Below are 22,338 nucleotides of genomic sequence, written 5' to 3'. Positions count from 1 at the left end.
AAGTGGTTTCAAGCTTAAACCTCCCCATCACCTCAAGGAGCAAGTCTTCAATCCACAGGGTGTCTTTCTTTTCTTCTTTATTTCTTTATTATGATACATTTTATCAAGTTGTGTTTATTTTCTAATGCAGGGATGGTTTTCCATCCCCAAACTTATTATTATAATTCACATTAATGAAACCCATAGACTAAATATCATTAGATGCAAAGAAAGTATTCAATAAAACTCAATATCCATTCATGAGAAGAATTTTTAGAAAATAATAAAACATATGCAAGCTATTTTGCATATCATATTTTATGAAGAAACATTGAAAACAGTAACTTCCCCTTGTCCCCGCTGGAGCATAGGATCTCTCTTGGGCCCCTGTGCATCTGATATTCTCTCCTTTGAATGACCTTTCTCTTCCTTTCTACCTGTTGAGAACTTGCACATCCTTGAAGACCTGGGTCTCATATCGCTGTAGTGAAATCTTCCCCAAATTCCCCAGATTGTCATGCCTTCTCTTCCTGGCATGCTTAGTACCCTCTGCACTTAACTCAGGTGGTGCAGCAATATTAAAATCATTTCTTGATTTGTCTGTTTGTTCTAGTTGGCTGAATTTTGCATTTTTCCATTCACTTCCTTGTCCCAATGCCTCGTTCATCATAACCTCCAATTTGTTATGAAAGAAGCATTAAGTTTCTGATACTTCTTCAAAACAGCTGCAGGAGCAACTATTGACAGTTCTAAGGAATAAAGGTGACATTATGATTTTTGATAAATTTAATGTTTATTGATTTATTATTCACTATGATAAATACAGATGGGAGAAATAAGTAAGCAAAAAGATCAAAATGGTTTGGAATATTCCATTTCTGGAGAACAACAGTAACAACCACAAAATGTTTGTGTGAATTTAAAACTGAAAGTGCTTTCATATTAACACGATCCTGTTTGTTCCCATTGTAACACAGTGAGGGGAGTATGCTATTGTGACTGCTCTCCTTTAAGGTGGAGGAAATTGAGGTTCAACATGCAACTTATCTGAAGCTTGCTCAGTTGCACTGGGTAGTAAGGGTCTATGCCAGGAGTCACAGCTCAACCTGGTAACAATAAATCTTATGTTTTTCCTGTACCTCTTCTGGACTTCTTTCTCATACAAACAGGTGAGCCAAGAGGAGAAGAAAGGAAGAGAAAGGGGGTTTAAGTAAGGAATAGTTGCTTTATTTAACACGATTTTTGATATCTACAAATAGCTCTGCAAAATAGACATTACTGTATCCATTTTGCAGATAGGAAAAGAGTTTGGGGAGGGAAGAATAACCTGCTCTAGGCCTTGCAGCTTATCAGTAGCACAGGTTGGATTCAAACCTGGGTTTTCTCTCTCTTTGAAAACCTTTCCTATGCTCTGCTGCCTGAGTCACCTGCTGGGCCTTGGGGCAAAAGGGGAAAAGGTTTTATCTGTGTCTTGCCTGTTCCCCACCTTCCCTCCTGTGGGAATTGGTTGGAGATTCAGAGCTCCAGGGATTTTTTGTTTTGTTTTTAAACACCTTGTCCTTTGTGAAGAACATTAGACCCATACATTTCATCTCCTTGAGATTTAAAAGGAATCACCGATGACCTGCTGAGGTATTTTCATTCTGTTCCTGAAAATGATTAATCTTAAGGCTTTGTGATGGCTCTTGTCACAAATAGCTTTCCTTAAGCCATAATTTCCCCACTTCCCTTTAAGGTAACAGTTTACATTTAAGTAATAAAAATAAGCAGAATAATCCTGCTGTGAGGATATGTTTATATTATATATATGGTACTGATCAAGGTAGAACTTTACCTGAAATGAATTGGAAAATTGTGTGTTTTCTTTTAAAGCTCAGTTTCTTTCTCTTATGGTCACTCTGTTTCTGCCAACCCCTACTCTTTCTTGTATTTTTTTTTCCCTTCTTCTTTCTCCCTAGCAGATGGGATAAAATGTTTGTTTTGTCTTTCCTAAGTGATTTTTCAGATACTTTTGCATTTTGTACTTAGTCACTTAAGGTCCTGCAAGACCAGTGATTTTTAGCTTGTGGTCTCCTGGGATCACGTGATTTGGGACAGCGAGGGAGAGGATGTTTCTTCCTAAGGCTGGAAACCACATGCTCCCAAACTCCTTTTTACTCTTCGCTGCGTGTGCAGTTCCAAGTAGGGTCAAGGTAACACAAGGGCACTTTTAAGAAGAGAACTGGGGCGCAGCTCTGAACAGATGTTCTTTGATAACTACTGAGCAAAGAGGATCTGGCTGAGAGGCCCATAGCTTTCACTCACTGAGAACCTTTAACCAGTGCCCACGTGTGTGTTTAGTTTTATTCTTTTCTCGCCCTTGCCCCCAGAGCCACGGCGTACCTGCTGTTGCTCTCAAGCCTCTTGCCAACAGTGGCATCTGCTCAGTGTAGCCATCAAGAATTTGAATGTCAATATCTTTGCCTTGAAATGAATGGAAAAGTATTTGTCACTCAGCGGCAATCATTCTTCAAATAAAAGGTTAGCCAGACAGGGCCCTTAATCAAAGAGTCGGTCTTTTCTGTCAGCAGTGCCTTTTAAATAGCAATGATGAAGGCTGGCTGTCAGGGTAGGACTTGATGAGCGAGATGATTGATCTGCATAAATCATTTTCTTTTAACATTGTCAGTGAAGAGTAAATTGTGGGACATTTTGGGTATTAGCTGTGTTGAAATTAATATGCAGTATCCTAGGTGTGTCCTCATTCACATAGCCCTCATGAAAGAAGGTAGAAATTAAAAAGAGGCTTCTCAGTGCGTATTGTTCTAACAAGAAAGTTGCACCATTCCTACTGCTGTGGTCATCATCTTGCATGCTAAATTCGGAAGTTGAGTGTATAGCACATTTTACAAGCTACGAAAGGAATCTAGTTAATTTGGGAATTAGCTAGAGTCAGTAGCATTTAACAACCAGTAAATCTGTAAAGACTCACTGCTCAGAGTGGGGAAAAATCTAAGAATGGTTTCTGGTTTTAAAGACTAGGATATCTACTACCCAGCATGCTGTCACAGAAATAGCTTCAGCTTCAGGACAGGTTGTGGCTTAAATCACCATCATTCCTAAGTGAGTCTCCTTGACCAGGATGCTTAACCTTTCTGAGTTTGTTTCTTTGTCTTTAAAAATGAGATTGTGTTCATTACCATTGGTGGGTTTGCTTTTGTATTAAAGAGTGATGTAAGGAAAAGCACTGTGCATATGAGTTGCATCTGGTGAGGAAGCACTCATAACATTAATCCCATCCCTTTCTTTTGGTCAAACAGAACTCCTGACTAGATGTCTAGAACCCTGACTGAGATGTCTGTATGAAGCTCATGCCCACGTGGTCAAAATAAACAATAAGTTACCTGTTTAGGGTTCCTTCCCTGCTTTCTGGGACTTCAAATGGCCATTTTAACATTAAAAAAAAAAGTTTCGAGGGAACAAAAGAAATACTTCATTGCAGATTACTGGGGGTAGGATATGAGGTGGAAGGCATGGGGGAGAAATGTGGTCACTTAGAGGGTTTTTTCCTTACCATTACTTTCTGCATTATATGTTGGGGTACATATGGTTCACCTTTGGAGTAAACAAGTAAATCCTATGCAATATAGTGTTGGTTAAAAGCAGGACTGACAGAGCCAAATTATTGGGTTACATCCCTCATCTTCTGCTTAATTGCTATGTGACTGCAGGCAAGATGATTAATTGCCTTTCTAAGCCCTGGCTTCCTCACCTCCATTAATAAAATGGGCACAGTGATAGTACCTATCTTACAGCATGTTAATACATAAAAAACATATCATGTAAAAGAGTGTCTGATATGTACATGGTAACTGTAGTTACTGTGAATGAATGATTGGTCTGTTGAGAAAGGTAAATATTGCTAAGATTCAAGTGAGCTGAACATATCAAAAGAAGAGACATATTTTAATATAGAAGTTCATGATAATGGTATACTGGGGTGAAATACTTGATTCATTTTGGAGAAAACTCCCTACTGGAGGAATTTAGAGTCAGGATGATTCTAGAAATATCCACATTGGAGCTGGACCTGACCAGCCCTTGCCATGACCATGCTTGGGCCTTGGTAGAATCAACTTCACTGAATCTGTGAAATGCTGGAAAAGAGGTATCTTAGCCAAAAGGGGAAGCCTCATTACTCCTTGGCTGATTAGATTGTACCTCGCTGCCAGTGAGTTATTCTAACAATTCTTAATGTTCCAGTTGCAATATGGATATTTCTAGAATTATCCTGGCTCTAAATTCCTCCAGAAGGAGGAAAATCCTTATTTTCCCAACAAAATTGGATTGAGGTGATTCTATGGTCAAAATAACACAGGAGAGGATGTTTTGCTGGTTTATTTGTTTTTTTAATGTTGTTGATTAAATATCTAACTCATTGAGAGATTGGTTTTGCAGGCTCTTCTGGTAATTAGTCTATTTGCTGTCTTGAATGCAGAGATTAAGGGAACAGTGTCTGGTTAGCCAGGTTCTCTGTGCCTTCTATGTTGGTGAACCCATGTCAGTCTCTGCTAGGGGGAACATGGCATGGCTTCATCAAAGCCTTTGTAACATATGTATGCTGTGCCCCTCTGTCAACTAACAAGTGTTGCCCGAAGAGTACCTCTGTCGCTTGAACATTTAAGATGTCTTCATTCTTGGAGATTTGCAATTTTTCTCAGGCCAGTTTTTAGCTGACATGATGAGTTTGTATTTGGGCCTTATGTCTTTCTCTTTCCCATTTTCTCAGTTTATTCTATTTTGAGAAGTGTCTTCCTGCATAGTGAGAGAAGTTGCTGCAAGAAAATCCCAGAGACATTTCCCCAAACACTAATTCAATGGAAGTCCTCCAACCGGTCTGGAGGCAGCAAAGGTCGCCCAGTTCTTGGGCCAGCTGGGGATGCAGATTTGAGCTGTCTCCAGTCTCAGCTCTTGGAAAATGCTACTAATTAAACCCTCAGTATTGGTCATTGTGTTGCTTTTTGGAGGACATTGTGAAACTGTTCAGTATCTCCTCCAGAGGCATGATGCCTGTACTGAGAATTTCTAGAAAACATTCTCTGCTGCTTTAGCCTGCAATGCTGTGGGTTGCAGAAGTGATGAAATTGTTCCTTAGACTCTTTCCTGATTTGGTCTGTATTAGATGAAGTACAACCTGTGTTATCTAACTGGCTACTTCATGGAGTCCAGCCATATTGGGTGTGTTATTCTGCTCAAGATTAATTTCCTGTAATGAAGATCTGAAACACGATGTTTAAGAGCCCCTCTAATGTTTCTTTTATAGCAATCTATCAAAACGATAGATATTTAGCTTTCTTTATTGGATATGAAACATTAACTTAAAGCCAGTGCTGCTTTCTGTTTTAAATACCAATATCCATCACGTGTTTCTCACTGTAAGCATCTCTTACCCTTGACCTCCATTCATCAAGCATCATGAAGAATCTGCTGCCACCTCCCAGGGGGCACATGTCATGGGTTTGGCTCTTAGGTTACGATTATCTGCACCTCGGACACCTGACCAGTCCTGGCCCTGACCCTGCTTTGGCCTTGGTGGAATCAACTTCAGAGTTTGTGAAATGCTAGAAAAGAGGTATCTTAGCCCAAGGGCAGCCTTATTACTGCAGAGCTGATTATTACCTGTTTTTTCAGTGTTAGCTGGAGAGTCTTAGAAAAGTCTGAGCTTCTTTTCCTCCTGACACCTTCCCATTTTTGATAGTATGAGAAATGTGTACTTTCATCAATTCTGATGAGCAACAGGAATCCATTGTTTAGCTTATGAGGGCACTTAGTTTGGTGTTTGGGTCCGTAGGACAAGTGCCCAGGCATCTAATTTGTGCACATTTAATGTTTGTCAAATTTATGAATGAAAGAATGAAACTTTTCCCATTTTTCCTTCATCATTATTACCCATGAATGTAATAATATTCTTTTCTCTTCCCCAGTTTTTCTTTTTGCTACTTTTATTATCCACTGGAAATGTATATTAAATACTCATTGTCTGCCATTTTCCCTTATGGAATGAATTGTTCCTAATTTTTTTTCTTTTTTTCTGCCTCAAATGATGTCCATCCTTCAAAGCCTGGCTGAAGACTCATATCATGCACATATCATAACTGTATTCTCTCTGTGATTTTTTTCCATTCCTCTTTGCTTTTTTCTTTCCTGAATTCTTAACCACTAAGGTAAGTATATGTATCCAATATTAGATGGAGTTTCTCTAGGTATTTTTGTCTATGCACAGCTTGGCTTCTTGTAGACTGTAGCACCTTCAGAAACAGGGACCTAACAAACTTGGGGCTTCCCTGGTGGCTCAGATGGTAAAAAAAAAATCCTGGAATCCAGGAGACCTAGGTTCAACCCTGGGTTAGGAAGATCCACTGGAGAAGGGAATGGCAACCCACTGGAGTATTCTTGTCTGGAAAATCCCATGGATGGAGGAGCCTGGCAGGCTACAGTCCAAAATAAGCTTAGCCACCCTTCAATGGCACACACCCTACTCTTGAACACAAAGGGTATACATGCAGCCTTGTGACTTGACATGGTCAGCCACTTTGCAGTTACTCTGTGTAAGACAGGGCAGAAGAGTCACACAGTGGTTGACTTTGCACTATGTCACTCTCACTGTAATCTGTGACCACCTGGGGGATTTGACTGTGAAGACACCACTAGGTTGTGCTCTTCCCAGGGGCTTTACTAACCACAAAGATTGCTGTGTGCAGCCCCTCCTGACTACCTTTGGGCTGAGAGACTCAAGTGGCTCCCTGTTTTCTTGTTCTTCTCGGTGCTTGGTGGTTCAGTACTCTGTCTTCTGCCTCCTTGTTCATGCTTCTGGGGTCCCCTTGATTAGGACACCTTCATTGTGAAGCCCCTGCTGTTTGAGCCAGGAGGTAAAGTCTTGCGGCTCTCCCTCGTCTTCTGGGGGGTAGGCTTCATGGGAGTTTTCTTGGATTGGCGATGTCAGCCTGGCAGTACATCCTGTGCTTTCCCCATCACCTGTTGTGTGTTTCACCCAAGGCTTATCTCAAGAGGCTTTGAATCTTGTTTGGCCAGAAATCTTTTTGGCAGTTTGTAAACTTGGTTGGATTCCAGTCTATCCCTTTTATTTTCAGGACATGCCCACATTGTTGGTTTTCGTGCCAGGCATGTGATTTTCCCTGGTCTCCTTTTTCCCTCTGGCTATGATGCTTGGATACTGTTGCAAGAATTGACAACTTACAAACACTTAATAAGGACCTAACCACTAGACTTAATTTTTTTTGGTCCTGTTTTGTTTGCAAATAGTTCTGAAAACCTTTTCCCTGTAAAAGGTACATGTAACAGAGATGTGAAAGCAAAGTCTGAGGATCTCTGCACTAGTTAGATAGCGAGTAACAAAACTAAAACCAACAATGGCTTTAAAATAGGAGTTTCACTTTCTTTTTTCCAATGAGGAAGTATGAGTCATAATTTAGCTTCATGAGGTCAGCAGAGACAAGACTTCTCTTTTGTTTCTCTACCTTCTTTCTGAATCATCATCATTTCCTAAGTTGCTTCATGACTCAAAGTAGCTTCTGGAGGTCCAGTTGTATCTGACTTCCAAGCAAGATGAGGAAAGAATGGAAGAGGGGAATAAAAAAGCACATGCCACCTGTCCCACTTGCAAGGAAGGAAAAATAGCTAGTCATGTGCTAGAGCTGGTTCACCCTCAGTTGTGAGAATTGATGAGGTTTTAGGAGTTTTTGTGAGCCATTTGACCTCAACTTGGTAGCTTGAATTGGCCATAGTGGGAAAATTTACCCCATAGAAATTGGTGTAAGGAAGAGCTGGTTGTTAAACATATATCAGTACTTACCTACCCCTGGCTGAAAGGCAAACTGGGAGTGCAGTCTTTGTTGGGTGCCCTTCCACCCTGAATAAAATCAGTTTTGTTACTAAGGAAGAAGGGGGAATGTCTAATGGGTAAGCAAAGTCCTCTTTTTCCACCTTCCCCGCTACTTTGAATGGAATTTTCTCATTTCATAGCATGGGTCTGCTTTCCTATTTAGGTTATTTACTCTTCCCTCCTCTACAAATTATGCAATAGTAAACATTTTGTGGCATATATACTTATATATATATATATGGGTGTGTCTGTTTTTCTGCATGTGAATTAATGTTTGTAGATGATAGTTTAAGGTGGATTTGCTAGGTCAAATCCTTTCCTATTAATCCACGTGTGTGCACACTACTTGCCTCTTTACAAAGGGTTCTATTTCCTCCCGTTATAGAGAAGGGTGAAGAACATGACTTTGGAACCAGACACACAGGGTGTGAATGCTCATTCTGACCCTGCCTAGCTGTGTGACTCTGACCAATTTACTTAACCTCTCTGGGCCTCCCATTTTTCTTCTGTAAAATGGGGGGATAGAATCTGCTTCTGTAGGGGTTCTTTGACATTGAAATGAGATCATGACTATAAAACACTTAGAGCAGAGCTTGGCAGTTTGTAAACTCACAATGAATGTAACTAGGGGTATTTGCACATGGAGAAATGTGTTCATACAGATGTAAGACATTGAGAAGAATTAAAAAAAAACCCAAAAAACAAGTCTTGAACATTAAAGCTGGGATTCAACCATAAAACCAAGCCTTGAACATGAAATCTGGAATCATTATGAGTTGTAGGGGTGAGCATAAGATAGGGGAAAATTGAATGTTTAATACACAGATTGGGAAATTGTTTCACTGACTCAAGGGGCAGCAGTAGGTTTAATTGATGGTTGGAAAAACCTCTGAGTAAGTCAACCATGTCCCCAATTCATAAGTGCACATTATAAATATATTTAAAATCATCTTTATGACTGTTTAGCTTTAAATTTCCTGGGTGCATCAGATGCTTGAGTCATGGAACTTGACAAAAAATCAACATAAATGTTCTTTTTCTCCCCCAACTATATTGAACATCGCACAGATGTGTAGTTAAGTATTTATTATGAACATGCAAATATTGATGTCCCCAAGGCCCATTCTTTGATTTTCAAACTGCTGCTGCTATATTTGGAATTGTTGATTAATACAGGTCTTTGCTCTGACACACAGCATGTCTGACTTCAGGGCCGCTGACAGCAGCATCAAGAAGAAAGGGGAAACCACGGCTTGATGTTCATAGGGTTGGACACTATTTGAGGATGGGAGTTGCTTTGGGAAAATGGCAGCAGGCATCCAAATCTTGAGGTAGTTAAGGATGTGCCTCGCACAGAGCTTTGCCCATGGTAGGTTCTCAGTAAGTCTTTGCTAACTTAAGGAGAATAAACAGTCCTGATTGGGGGAAAAAAAATTCACACTAGACTAGAATCTTGGCACTATGAACATTTTGGGCTAGATAATTCTTGTTGGGGTGACTTTCCTGTGTACAGTACAGTATTTGTGCTATACAAAGCTAGAAGAGGTTCTGAAAACAGTTATTAATGCAATGGTTAGGGAAGATGGCTTCCCTTGAGGCTCAGACGGTAAACCATCTGCCTATAGTGCTGGAGACCTGGGTTCGGTCCACGGGTCGGGAAGATCCTCTGGAGAAGGAAATGGCAACACATTCCAGTACTCTTGCCTGGAAAATCCCATGGATGGAGGAGCCTGGTAGGCTACAGCCCATGGGGTTGCAAAGGGTCAGACACGACTGAGCGACTTCCCTTTCCTATTTTTCCTTGGCCTCTCCCTATTAGGTGCTGGGAGTATGGCCCTCCACAAGTTGTGATCAGAAAAAAGGCCTCCAGACATTGTTAAATATCTCCAGGGCGGGGGTCAAAATCATCTTCAGTTGAGAACCACTGGGCTAGAAGAAAGGATTAAGCAATTATTGGGAGTTATTAAATTATTAAACAATAAGTGTGTACCAGATGTTTAACTCATTTAATCCTAGCAGGTGTTGCTGAAATCATTTTTGAAGGAAGGAGATGAGGAAAGAGGTTGAGAACATGACCCAGGGTTGGCCAGAGAGGGTCTGATTATGGGATGTTCTTTTGCTTGTACTCTTCTCCCTCCAAATAAGAGTCTCTTATCAAGTACCATAAGAGCTCCTACTGTTCTTCTTGGTGCTAATGACTCAGACCTCACTTCCTGATGAAACACTGCAAAATGCTCTGTTTGCAAAGAATCTTGCACTGCTTGTGTGGGGGTCGTTGATATGGTTTGGCTTCTGCTTTTTTCTGGTTTTTGGTTTTGCTGAGAATATGAACTGGGTGTTTGTTCTCCAGTGAGGGGCCATTGATAAACAAAGGGACGTGTAGTCTTCTTGGTCTTTCACGTCTCCAGAGAGAACTCAAATGGGACCCATGGGGAATTCCCTTTGGGAGGGAATTGACCAAGAACCAGTGTTATCTTCTGTAGGGAAGGGGCTTTTGCTGTGATGGTTTTTGGGGATATTTAGTAAACTAGATGGAATTTTCTTCTGGGGAACACTAAGACTAGCTATTTGCCTGTATGATCTTCTTGTGATTAATTTAGCTGGTTGTAAACTCTGGTCCAAGCAAAGGGGGCTTCATTTTGAGCCATAGGTGCTGATTTTGTGAGGTGCATCGTGGGGGAAGAGCCTTCCCCTTTCTGGGGTACAGCTAATTATTAGAATTATCAGAAAAAATAATAACCTCCCATAATCACATGGGGATGAAGCTCTAGATTGCTTTCTTCACAGAGTTGGGGTAGTTTAGGGGGAGTCAGGAAGTGAAGGAATAAAACTATTGTTAATTTCTCCTCCCCCTTTTTATACCATTAAGAGAATATAAACCAATAAAAGAACTAAATGTTGGCAATCCATAAAATTCTATAGTGGTAATAAAGAAAAACTGAAACTATATTGATATACAACCAAACAAGGTAATTATCATTATTTTTTAATAAAGCCATTTATCATCAATAAATACCAAGGGGGATAGGAAAAATTGCAAGCACAACAATGCCATCTTCCATAATTATAGCTATTAACAATTTAAAGCATAATTATGTGAGGAAGGAAAAACTTTTAGGAAAGCTTTGTGCTGTTTTCTGCACAGAGAAGCCAAATTCTTCCATTTCCAAATAGTCAGGATTCTATAAATATTACTGAATTGATAGAGCTTGTCCCAACTTAGAGTAGTTCATTTTCTAATGATCTGTAATTTGGGTGTTTGTCTCCATCTCTAAGTTGGCCAGCAGCCCTAGAGGAAGGGCTGGGATCCAGGAAAAGGTATATATGGTAATTATCTGTCCACTTCCTAAATGCCAGTAGTCAAGAGGACTTTATTTAGTAGAAAGGTTGGTTTTGAGGAATCAAGGGTCTCCTTTATCTCGTCTGAACAAACCCTGATTTAAGCAGCTACTGTTGCCTAAATATCAATGATCCAGGGAGTACAGGAAGGAATGAGATGCTGTCTCTTGCTGCTGAACACCTTAAACTCTCAAAGGCAGACAGACCTGTCTGCTCTTAGGGTTGGAATGTGGGATGGAGTGGTTAAGAGTGTTCCTTTGGACTTCCCTCATGGTCCAGTGGTTAAGAATCTGCCTTGGGAGTGCAAGGGACACAGGTTTGATCTCTGGTCAGGGAACTAAGATTCTGCATGCTGCAGAGCAGCTAAGCCCACTCACTGCAATCTAGAGAGTCCATGAAAAGTGAAAAACGTGAAAGTGTTAGTCGCTCAGTCATGTCTGATTCTTTGTGATGTTATGGACTGTAGCCTGCCAGGTTCCTATGTCCATGGGGTTCTCCAGGCAAGAATACTGGAGTGGGTTGCCATTCTCTTCTCCAGGGTAACTTCCCAACCCAGGGATTGAATCCAGGTCTCCCACATTGCAGGCAGATTCTTTATCATCTGAGCCGCAATGAACAATCCCATGTGCTACAACTAAGACCCAATGCAGCCAAATAAATATATAATTATTTTTTTTAAAGTATACCTTGAAGCTACTAGCCATATCCCAGCTCTCCCATTCACCACCTGTGTCATATTGTACAAATTAAGTCATGTCCCTATGCCTCGTGGTTCTTATCTATAGAATAGAGATGATACTAGAACCTATCTATAGGTTGATAAATTGAGCTGAAATTTAATGAATCGATAACATGAAACCTGGCTCCTGATGAGTACTATGTAAGTTAGCTGCCATTTAACCCAGTGGGGTAAGTTAACTACTGAGATTAAATACCTTGGATGTGATTCCATTGGGTTGTTTGATACTTGGGTCTCATGCAGTAGTAGTCAAGTTCTCTGACTGATGATCACATAAAGCTCTGGATAGGATAATGACTGTACTGAGTCTTAAAGGGTGAGACTAGTAGGATAAAGGTATTCCTTAGAGTGAAAACTACAAGAGCTAGTAGTTTGGATGGAATCCACCAATGGTATGATGTGCCTAGGTAATTATAAGTGTATTGCAGCATGACAAAAATGGAACCAGTGGCAGAAAGAGATGAGGCTGCAGGGTTTTGGAGGTTTGGCAGAGTCTGGATTACAGAGTCTTGGTTTTTTTTCTTGAGGACTAGAACTCCTGTTGAGAATATTAAACCTGAAGGTGGTGGTTTGTCAGATTTGCCGTCTAGATCTATCATGAGGACAGAAAGCAATGTTGAGTTGTTCTTAAATAGTGAGATGAGAGACAGAGGGAAGGGTTAGAGGCATCTTTTAGAATTTCTAGGATTAGGACTTCCACCCAATAGGACAGTATTTCAGCAGAGTTATGCATGTTTGTTGGAAATAAACACCTGGATTGATTGATTCTCAGTGTAATTGTGATAGTCATTAGTGCTGTTTGAAAAATATCCTAGTCCGTCTCAACTTACAGGAACATGTATAAACAAATGGCAGGGTTGTATTTTCTGGTCCCCTTGTGAGAGAGGAGTCATGGAAAGAGTTCTGGCTCAGGACTTGTGAGGAAAAGTGATGCATTACTTTGGAGCCAGACTATTTAATCGCTGGTGTAAGAGCCTTCAGAGCTTGATCATTTCCCTCACCACAGTGACCAACATCATTACTGAAGTCTGTTCCATCAGCAGGTCCCACAATGAGGATGACATGGAGCAGAACTCCTAGCTGTCGCCTGATTAAACATGGAGTGTGAATGAGCAATAAACCTTTATGGTTTTAAGCCAGGGGTAAAAAAGCAAACTTTGTAAAGAACTGGATAGAAAATATTTTATTAGGCTTTTAGTTTTCAGGCAATCTTTGTCCATTTTAAAATTGGGTTATGTGTCCTTATTATTGACGTATAAAGTGTTCTTTGTATATTGTAGATGCAATTCCCATAACGGGTATATAGTTTACAAATATTTTTGCCCAATCTGAATCTTGTCTTTTAAGTATTTGTAATGGTATGTTTTGAAGTGTACAATTTTTAGTATGGATGAAATACAATAGATCAGTTTTTTTTTTTTTCATAGATTAGATGTTGCATCCTCAGTTATACGTAATTCTCCACAGCCTACTCAAGAGTTAACATTATACAATGTCATATAAATGTAATAACCTCACAATAGTTTAATTCCATTCTGTTTACCATCTCCTCAGTTTTTGGTGCTATTCTGTCATTTGTTTTGCATCTATATGAAAAACCTCATGATATATTTTTTATAATTTTTGTATTCAACTGTCAGTTTACATTTAAAGAGATATTGAAAAGAGATAACTTTAATATAAATATTTCCCATTTCATGTGCTCTTCATTCTCCCTATAGATATGTTTTTGCCTATTAACACTTCTGTTAAATGTTAATAGAAGCATAATTTAGTGTAGTGAAGGTCGTCTGGTAATAAATTATCTCAATGTTCATTTATCTGTAAAACTCTGTATTTTGTCTTCATTTTTTAAGGATATTTTTGTTGCACATGGAATTCTGGATTGATGGTTTATTTTTTCTTTTAAAGATTTTTTAAATTGACTTCTGACATGCATTGTTTCTAGTAAGAAGTTGGCTATCAGTTGTTTTTCTGTCTTCTGAATTAAATGTGTCTTTGTCCTTTAGGTACTTTTTGAGCTTTCTTTCCTTGATAGAACCTTGGTGTAGTTTTCTTTATATTCATTCAACTTTAGTTTGTAAAGCCTTTTTGATCAGTATGTTGTTTCTCACAAATATGGGGAATTTTTGCCCATGATTTGTTCAAATGCTGTTTTTGCCTCATTCTTTCATCTCAGCTTTTGGGACTCCAGTTACATGTATATCAGATCACTTATTGTTCTGTATTTGACCGAGGCTCAGATTGGGTAAATATTATTGATCTTCAAATACTAATGGTTTCTATCCAAGTTGAATAGTCCTTTTTCCCCATAAAATTCCCATCTGCTGTTAATATCACTGAGTAATTTATTTTGACTTTTTAGGTACTTTACTGTTGTAATACAATTTGGTTATTTCTTTGTAGTTTAAAATTTTATTTTGAAAAAAAAATTTTTATTTTGAAATTCTTCCTTTTTTTTTTTTAACTGATTTTGACTCTCTTTGAATTCCTTGAAAACATTTATAATAACCTTTTTAAAGTCTTGTTTGCTTATTTAAACATTTGGATTATCTCAGGGTCTGTTTATCTTGCCTGATTTTTCTTTTGACTGTGAGTCATTTTTCTTTTGACTGAAGAATTTGTTTTTTTTAAACTGTATACAAGATACAGTGTTAACGTAGTGCTAAGATTCTGGATTCTCTTATATCCCTCTGAAAACTGTTAACTTCTGTTCTAGATTGATTTTTGCACTTACATTACTGGCTGATAAACTTCTGAAGTCTTCTTTTTAGATCTTCTTAGGGAACTCTGTTTTAATTTTGCTATTGATCTTAGTGCAAAGTCATAATCCTGGGGCACAGTCTGTACATCTAAGTGTTTCCCTTTGGGGGTTTTGATATAAAGCCCAAGGTATTGACTAAGTCACTTTACCTTGTCATAATTACAACACTGAACTCTGATCCCTCATGATGGACAATTTATGAAATGTCTAGAAGCTTTTTCAGCCTTTCACTTGCTAGTTTCTGCCAGGCTACTTGGAATTTTCCTGGGAATGAGCTAGGGATTTGTGAAGTGATATATGCAGATTTCTTATCTCTGTAACTCCTCTCTTCTGGGATTTCCCTTTATAATTTCCAGCAACTTGGTCAACCCTGATCTCTGGCTTTTTAAGATAGTGAGTTTACAGATTTCATTTTGAGTTCTAGCTGCCTTGTGCAGTGCAGACTGCAAAATGATTTCAATGGAAAAGCCATTTAAACATAGATATCACCTGATATGGTTCACTTCTTTAATAAAGGTCATTGAATTTCTCCATTTTCTGCCTGCTTTGATAGCTCTCCAGTGCCTTTAATTAATTGTTGCTTATGTTTTCCCCAGAGTTTATAATTTTTATCTGTGAGAGAGTTGGTCTGACATAGTTTACTTCATTGTTGTCAGAGTAAGAAAAGCCTTCTTATAGTCTTCTATAGGGCTGGCAATATGAAAGAACTTTGGGGCTCTTTTCACTCTTCTTTTCTTGGTGACTTGGGATATTTTGATTATGCAAACCCCTTCCAGTGAGCATGGGTCTTCAGGTGGACCCCTGGCTCACCTTACTCTATTTTTCCTGGTGAATGTCTTTTAATAAGAATGACCTGCATGCTTATTGGAGGAAATCTCCAGCTGTGCTCTCTGAAGATGCTTGGAATTAACTTTGATGCTTTGACTATTTTCATCACTAATTTTTAACTTTATTTTTTCTTGCACATCTGGACGTATTTGTTTGTGGTAGATTGAAAGCCTACTGTGCATGAAGCACAGTTTTAGCATTTGTAGTTCGGCAATGAATAAAAACAAACAAACAACAGAAAAAAACAAAGTCACCATTCCCCGAAGCTCCGTTTTTAGGAGGAAGAAGAAGACAGTAAACTAATAGTAAACAGCTGTCATCTTGTGATCAGTGTTTTGAAGAGAGAGGAGTCCAGTCAGGAGCTAGTGGGTGTGTCTGTGGATGTGCTCAGAGAGCATGTTAAGGTAAGAACTTGCTGGTGTGGGAAGTACTTGCGCAGAGAGCAGAAGCATGGGAACAAGCCTCCCATGGGAGGATTTAAGGGAAGAGCACTGCAGGCAGAGGGAACAGCAGGTGCGAAGCCCTGAGCAGCAGTGTGACCAGTGAGCTTGAGGAACAACCAGGAGACCTGTGGTCTGGAGTGAAGTTGACATTTTGCTCCTTAGAAGCCATAGTGAGTACTTTGGTATTTACTCTGGGAGAGAGAGAAAACTTGGATGGTTTTGTATGGAGAAATAACATAATTATTTAAAGCTTTTATCTTAGATTCTAGGGAGTAAGAGGAAAAGCAGGGAGACCAGTTAGAGAGCTGTTGTGACTGATGACAGATGATGAGGATTGATTTGTTGTTGTTGTTTAGTTGCTAAGTTGTGTCTGACTCTTTTGCGACCCCATGGATTGTAGCCTGCCAAGCTCCTCTGTCCATGGGATTTTCCATGAAAGAATACTGCAGTGGCTTGCCATTTTCTTCTCCAGAGGATCATCCCCACCCAGGGATGGAACCTTCATTTGCTGCATTAGCAAGCAAATTCTTTACCACTGAGCCACCAGGGAAAGATTGATTTTGATCAAATGATATTATTTGCTGAGAGCTTCTTCTGTCCTCCGTGTGATGCTACCTACAGAATCAGTTGTGTTCCAGATTTCCTTCTTGCCGTCGCAGTAATCAGATCTTGAAGAATCTCCCACTACATAGGAAAATACTCAAAATACTCATAATAGGGAAGAAAACTTGAGTAGGGGAGGCAGACCTAGCATGAAGCTTTGGGCGTGGTGAAATATTAGATTATGTACGTGTATAGCCACATACCTCTCTGGTTAAGTCATTGCAAATGTTGTCTGGCTAATGTCCATTAATGATTACTTAATTATAAGATTGCCATTTCTGTCCTTGGTCTGACAGCTGTTTTACTTTACTGAAGGCAGTGTCTTTGGTAGGGTTTTCTTTTTTTTTTTTTTTTATCACATTAAAGAGGACATTATTTCTAAAAACTGATAGTTTCAAAAACAAAGAAGATTAGGTACTTTCTATCCAATAAGAGAATCAAGTCCAGAACCTGGCACTTAGTAAATGTTTAGTGTTACTTGAAATTAGATTTACTGCTTTGTTTGATTAAAAATATACCCCCCCCCCCATTTAATACAGTAAGAGTGGCTAAAGAGAGCACCAACAATCAGTTAAATAAACAGTAACCTAGACTGAAACTAGAAATAGCAACTCATTTACATTTCTTAGTTTGGTAATGACTTAAGCTGCTGGCGATCCTGTCTAGATGTGCGCATTGATGTGTGTACTTTCCCAGCTCCTTTTCTTCTGCCTCCTGATTCTCCCCTTCTCCTTCCTTCCCCTGCCCTTCCCCCTCCTCCCATCATTTATGGAGGGCCGCCAAGCATACTGACCATTGGTTCCTGACAACTTGAGCACAGAGACTTCTTGCAGCCTTCAATTTTGTGTGGTCATTTGAGAGCATAACTGGAGAGTCAGACCCATTGGGTTCTAACACATTCTGTGTGATCAGAGACAGTTTATGAAGCCTCTCCAAGACTCAGTTTACTTATCTATAAAATGGAGACAGTGCTACAGGTTTCAGGGTGTCAGTGAGAGGGTGTAAGGTCACTTACCTTAGTACCTTGGAACATACTCCCCAGGTCTCATGATCATGCCCCCACTCCCCACACATGAGGAAACAGAGACCCTGGGAGATCCCAAGACTGGCCAGGGACACACAGTATCACTCAGGTCCACCAGCCACCTGCTCTTGTTAAAAGGGAACAAGCACGTGTAGCTGAGTGCTGCCAGGCCAGCAGGAGGGGCAGCGAACTGTGATGTGTAAGAGCGCACCTCAGTGGGTGCAGATCCCAGCCCTGCTGCTTACCAGCTGTGTGCCCCCAGGCTAGTTATTTAACCTATCTGTCCCTCAGTTTTCTCACCTTTAAAATGGGGCTAATGATGCTACCTTGCATAGAACTGCATAGAGGATTAAATGAAGTCCTATGTGCAGAGTACTTGGAGCAGCATTGAAGCACTGCCTGTTAATATTGACATTGATTGTGAAATGTAATTGATCATTGCTGAGAGGTTGTGTTTCCATCAGCAACCAGTCCAACTGCTCACTTCCTCTGTGATGGGTTCAGGCACCCCCTTTGCCACACCCCCACTCTTTGCACCGGGTCTCACTTCTGTTTGATTGGGGCACTTGTCTTTCCCCGGTGCCCCGTCACTACATTCCTCCCCACTCTCACGGCCCCACCCTCTGGTTCTGGTCTGCCATCTGCTGTCTTATTCGCCACTCCCACCAGGTCAGAGACAGCGAGGGCTTCGTGGGGTGCCCAGGCATCATGTCATGTCCCAGCGCTGTTGTACATCTTGTTTCAGAGATATTTTGCTGTAATGTTCTGTGACCTTTTCCATTGAGTGAGGTAGTTGGAGAGGCACTCAGTAAGGGAAAATTGAGCTGTTTTATTCCTCCCCAAGGAGTCTCCTGTTTCCTTTCCACCATTCATTTGAAAGCTATCATTTTCTTGATTTTATAGCTGAAAAACACCATTGATTCACTGGGTGTTAGATGCTAAGAGTTCTCCTATTGACATGCCTATTGACAGTTTTCAGTATATTCTGCGTCTAATTATCACTCTCGGCTAAATGATACACCTTGTGGACTTGAGCGATGGAGTCGATAGCTCTCACCACATTGTTCCAGCCGTGCCTATTGAGCCCAGTGTCAGGGCGATGTGATTTATGTGATCAGAAAGAAAATTTCTGTTGGTGTGCTGCATAATTAAAGCAAGTGCGGAGTGACTGGTGACAAAAAAGCAAGTCTGCTGATGTCATCCCCAAATGAGGAGAGATTTCTACGGTAAGCAGCTGCGACAGTGAGGGATCTCTTTTGGCATCTTGTGCTTCGCAATTTTCAAGGGTTCGATTTTCCTCCCAGCCCCAGCTGAGGATCCCTCCTCTCTGACTTCCCGTGTCCTCATGTTCAAAGCCCCAGGATGTGCGTGCCCTTGCTCCCCAGGACTGGAGCCCTGGGACTTGCTCTGGGAGGGGCTTACTGTTGGGATGTGTGTGTTTTAGGAGGAGACGATTCATAGAATTGAGGCAGGTAGAAACCCATTATGAGTAGGAAGGATATGGTTTAAGAAAAAGAAATCTGTCCTTTGTTTTGGCTAATTTGAGTTTCTTGGGTTTAGACTAAGGGTTGAGAAGGCAATTTTCTCAGTGCCTGAACCGAATGGTCCCTGTGTGTGGATATTGTGTTCTGAGGGGAGTGAGTGGAGAGTCTTGCCTGCTGCAGACAGGAAGGCTGGGGAAGTGTAGGAGGCTGACAGGAGGTAAACTGGCTTGTGGTGAGGAGAGAACTCTGGTGTAAAGCAGACTCCCCCCTCTTGCACTACCTTTCTGGTGATGCTCTTCACAAATGCCCTCCAGGGACTCTCAATAGTCAAGAACCTACTTCCTCCTACAACCTCCTGGTTGAAGGACGTTTTCTATGAGGCCAAGGGTCTTATTATTTAGCCCGTGTAGACCTCAGTTTTCTTATCTGTAAAATGAACCAGGGAGCCCATTTAGCAGTCAGGTACAGAGGCTTAGTGAGCTAGGGGCTTGAAGTAGAGGTTGGAGAATGTACAGGTATTAATCTGAGTCATTCTTGGACAAATTCACTGGTGAGGTCATGGTTGGTCAGAAAGAAGTATGGTTTACCTAAGATGCACAGCCTCTATTTCATACAGGACTAAAGGATCTTTTAAGAAGAAAATGTATCACAGTGAGACATATAAGGATGGATGTGAATGGAACATCTGAATCGAAAGGGAGGCATCAGTATTTCCAGGCACCTGACTTGGCAGTAAATTTGGCCTGGTGGCTAGGAAAATTCAGAAGTAGAATTGGACTTGGGTGTTGGTGGGGTGGTTGAGGCCATGCAAAGGGATCAGGACTCTGGGTATCTATAAGATGGTGATGAAAGGGGCTTTTGAAGTCATTGATTCCAGACAGGTTACTTTCCTGGAAGCCACAGAGGCCTTATGTGATTTCTATACCCATCAATTCTTACTGAATGAACCTTATGTGGTACTTTTGCAATTCAGATTTTTAGAATGAGAGTGAGAGAAAAGCAAGGAGAGAGGGAGGGAGATTAATATTATGGCAAAGACATAAATAATTTGATTTGAGAAGGCTCACCCGTGCACAAGACCAGAGGCATCGTGATTTAAGTTCATATTTTCATAATTGGAATTTTTAAAAGATTTATTTATTTATTCTATTTTTTGGCTGTGGTAAGTCTTTTTTTGCTGCACACAGGCTTTCTCTCGTGGCGGTGAGCAGGGGCTACTCTTTGTTGCAGTGCATGGACTTCTCATTGCAGTTGATTACTTTTGTTGCAGAGTACAGCTTCTAGGTGCTTGGGCTTCAGTAGCTGCAGCCTGAGGGCTCGGTAGCTGCAGCCTGAGGACTCGGTAGCTGCAGCCTGCAGGCTCAGGTGGGTGGGCTCAGTAATTGTGCACACAGGCTTAGTTGCCCCGTGGCATGTGGCATCTTCCTGGACCAGGGATCAAACCTGTGCCCCAGTGTTGCAAGGTGGATTCTTAATCACAAGACCAGCAGGGAAGTCAGTAGTCAGAATTTTTTAATATAAAAGTTTTAAGATGACTCAGTTATCTTTGAGAATTCACTGATGTTTTGTGATGTGAGTGGCAGCAAAGTGCCTTGTCCTGAATGTGAGGTAAACCATGAAGCTTAGCAGGGTTACTGAGAACTCAAGAAATCTTGTAGATTTTATTTCTTGTTAATCATTCATATTTATTTAGATCTGGGCTAATTCTCAAGCTGTTGATGGTCCTGGGAATGGGGAGACATCCCTCTACAAACATGGAAAGCATCTTTGAACATTCTGGTAAGATTATGGATTTTCTCCCAATCTGACTGTCATAACAACCAAACACACTTCTGTGAAGACATGAATACACTGAGGTATGGTTACTGTAGCACCGCACTGCGGGAAGATTCTGGGTAGCCAATTAGGGTAAAGTCGATCACCTTCCTGTTCAGGTCCTTTTTTCCCATCCTTGACTTGACAAGTGATCCAGCTTACAAGCCCTGACTCCCCCTGATAGATCACAGGCTACAGTGATCACCTGTGGTTTTGGGATAAGACTGTTGCATTGTGTGCTGGGATTCCTGTGTTAACCACGGTTGGTTTATTTAGACAGTGGAAATTAGGGGAGAGAATGTAGCTTGGGGTTCCTTGACCCACAGTTCTTCCTGTTCTATGTCCTGGGCTTCTGAAATGCCTCTCCTTCCTGTGTCCTGCATTTCTCTCCCTCGCAAGACCACCTCCTGCTGGCAGAGGTGTCACCTGGTGGGTTTTAGGGCAGTTCCAGCATTGTTTTCGTTAGGTTGATGTGTACTTTGCATTTCCTTGGGCTCCTTCTGACCTCTGCATGTTTGAGCTCTGGGATCCCTGTTGGGGGGTGAGCATGCAGAATATGTCCTCACCTCTCAATTCATTGTGACTTTAGCTCGAGGTCCGTCCTGTGGCTGATGCTGCTCTATTAAATCCCGGTGCATGGAAACAGCATGGAAGATGGAGTGAGCAGTGAGCATATGGCCGGGGTTTGTGTGTGGAGGGGCGTGTGGGGCACGGATGGGAAGCTGCATTCCCCCTCCGGGATCGTCAGGAGAGGTAGAGCCTTCTGAGCAGATGATGCAAAGGCACAGCCAGCCCGACAGGGGTTTGGGCCTGGGCAGTCCTGGGCTCGTCTGCTGGAGGGTGAGGTGGAGTGGGAGACATCTCTGTAGATGCCCTGCCATCTACAGAGAGTCCAGAATTCAGGGCTTCCCTCAAGCAGCCCAGATCCTGAAAACGGCAAATTATTCTTTTTGTTCTTTCCTGGCTTTGGGGTTGTTTCTGCATCTCAAATGAGTGGTAAAGGGAAGTTTGTGCATCCGACAAACTTTTGCTTTAAAGGAAGCAGGTTGGAACAAGGCGCCGTCACATTAAATGCTGGCTATTGTGCTTTTCATTCAGCCTGATGAACAGTGGCCGAAAATGGCAGGGGATTAAATTGATGTAATGACAAGAATTCATATAGAAGACTGTGGGAATGGGGCAGAATAATGCCGAGGCTGCACGGTATTGTGCCGTTCTTTGATCGGTCTTACGTGGAAAACATAATATACCTATCTTTATGTTGATTCTAAACAGGGAGTGCATAAAGAGAGGTGTGTCATTTTCCTACTGTCTTGGAGGTGAAATTAAGGAGCTATCCATTTTGAGTAAGGGACATATTTCTGAGTAATGAGTTAAGTGCAGGTTTTGAATATTCGGATCTTATTATGCATCACAATAAGAGTGTTTTTTGTTGCTC

At 41.0% G+C, this 22,338-nt stretch overlaps 1 protein-coding gene across 3 annotated transcripts in view; it reads left to right on the top strand.

The window, feature by feature from the left end:
- LRMDA (leucine rich melanocyte differentiation associated) overlaps positions 1-22,338 on the top strand; it is a 1,119,641-nt gene that overhangs the window by 367,071 nt on the left and 730,232 nt on the right. The window lies entirely within an intron of this gene.

This window comes from Cervus canadensis, chromosome 8, assembly GCF_019320065.1.
Source record: "Cervus canadensis isolate Bull #8, Minnesota chromosome 8, ASM1932006v1, whole genome shotgun sequence".
NCBI lineage: Eukaryota > Metazoa > Chordata > Mammalia > Artiodactyla > Cervidae > Cervus > Cervus canadensis.
The sequence above is the reverse complement of the archived record's forward strand: the minus strand, read 5'-3'. Positions and strand labels throughout refer to the sequence as shown.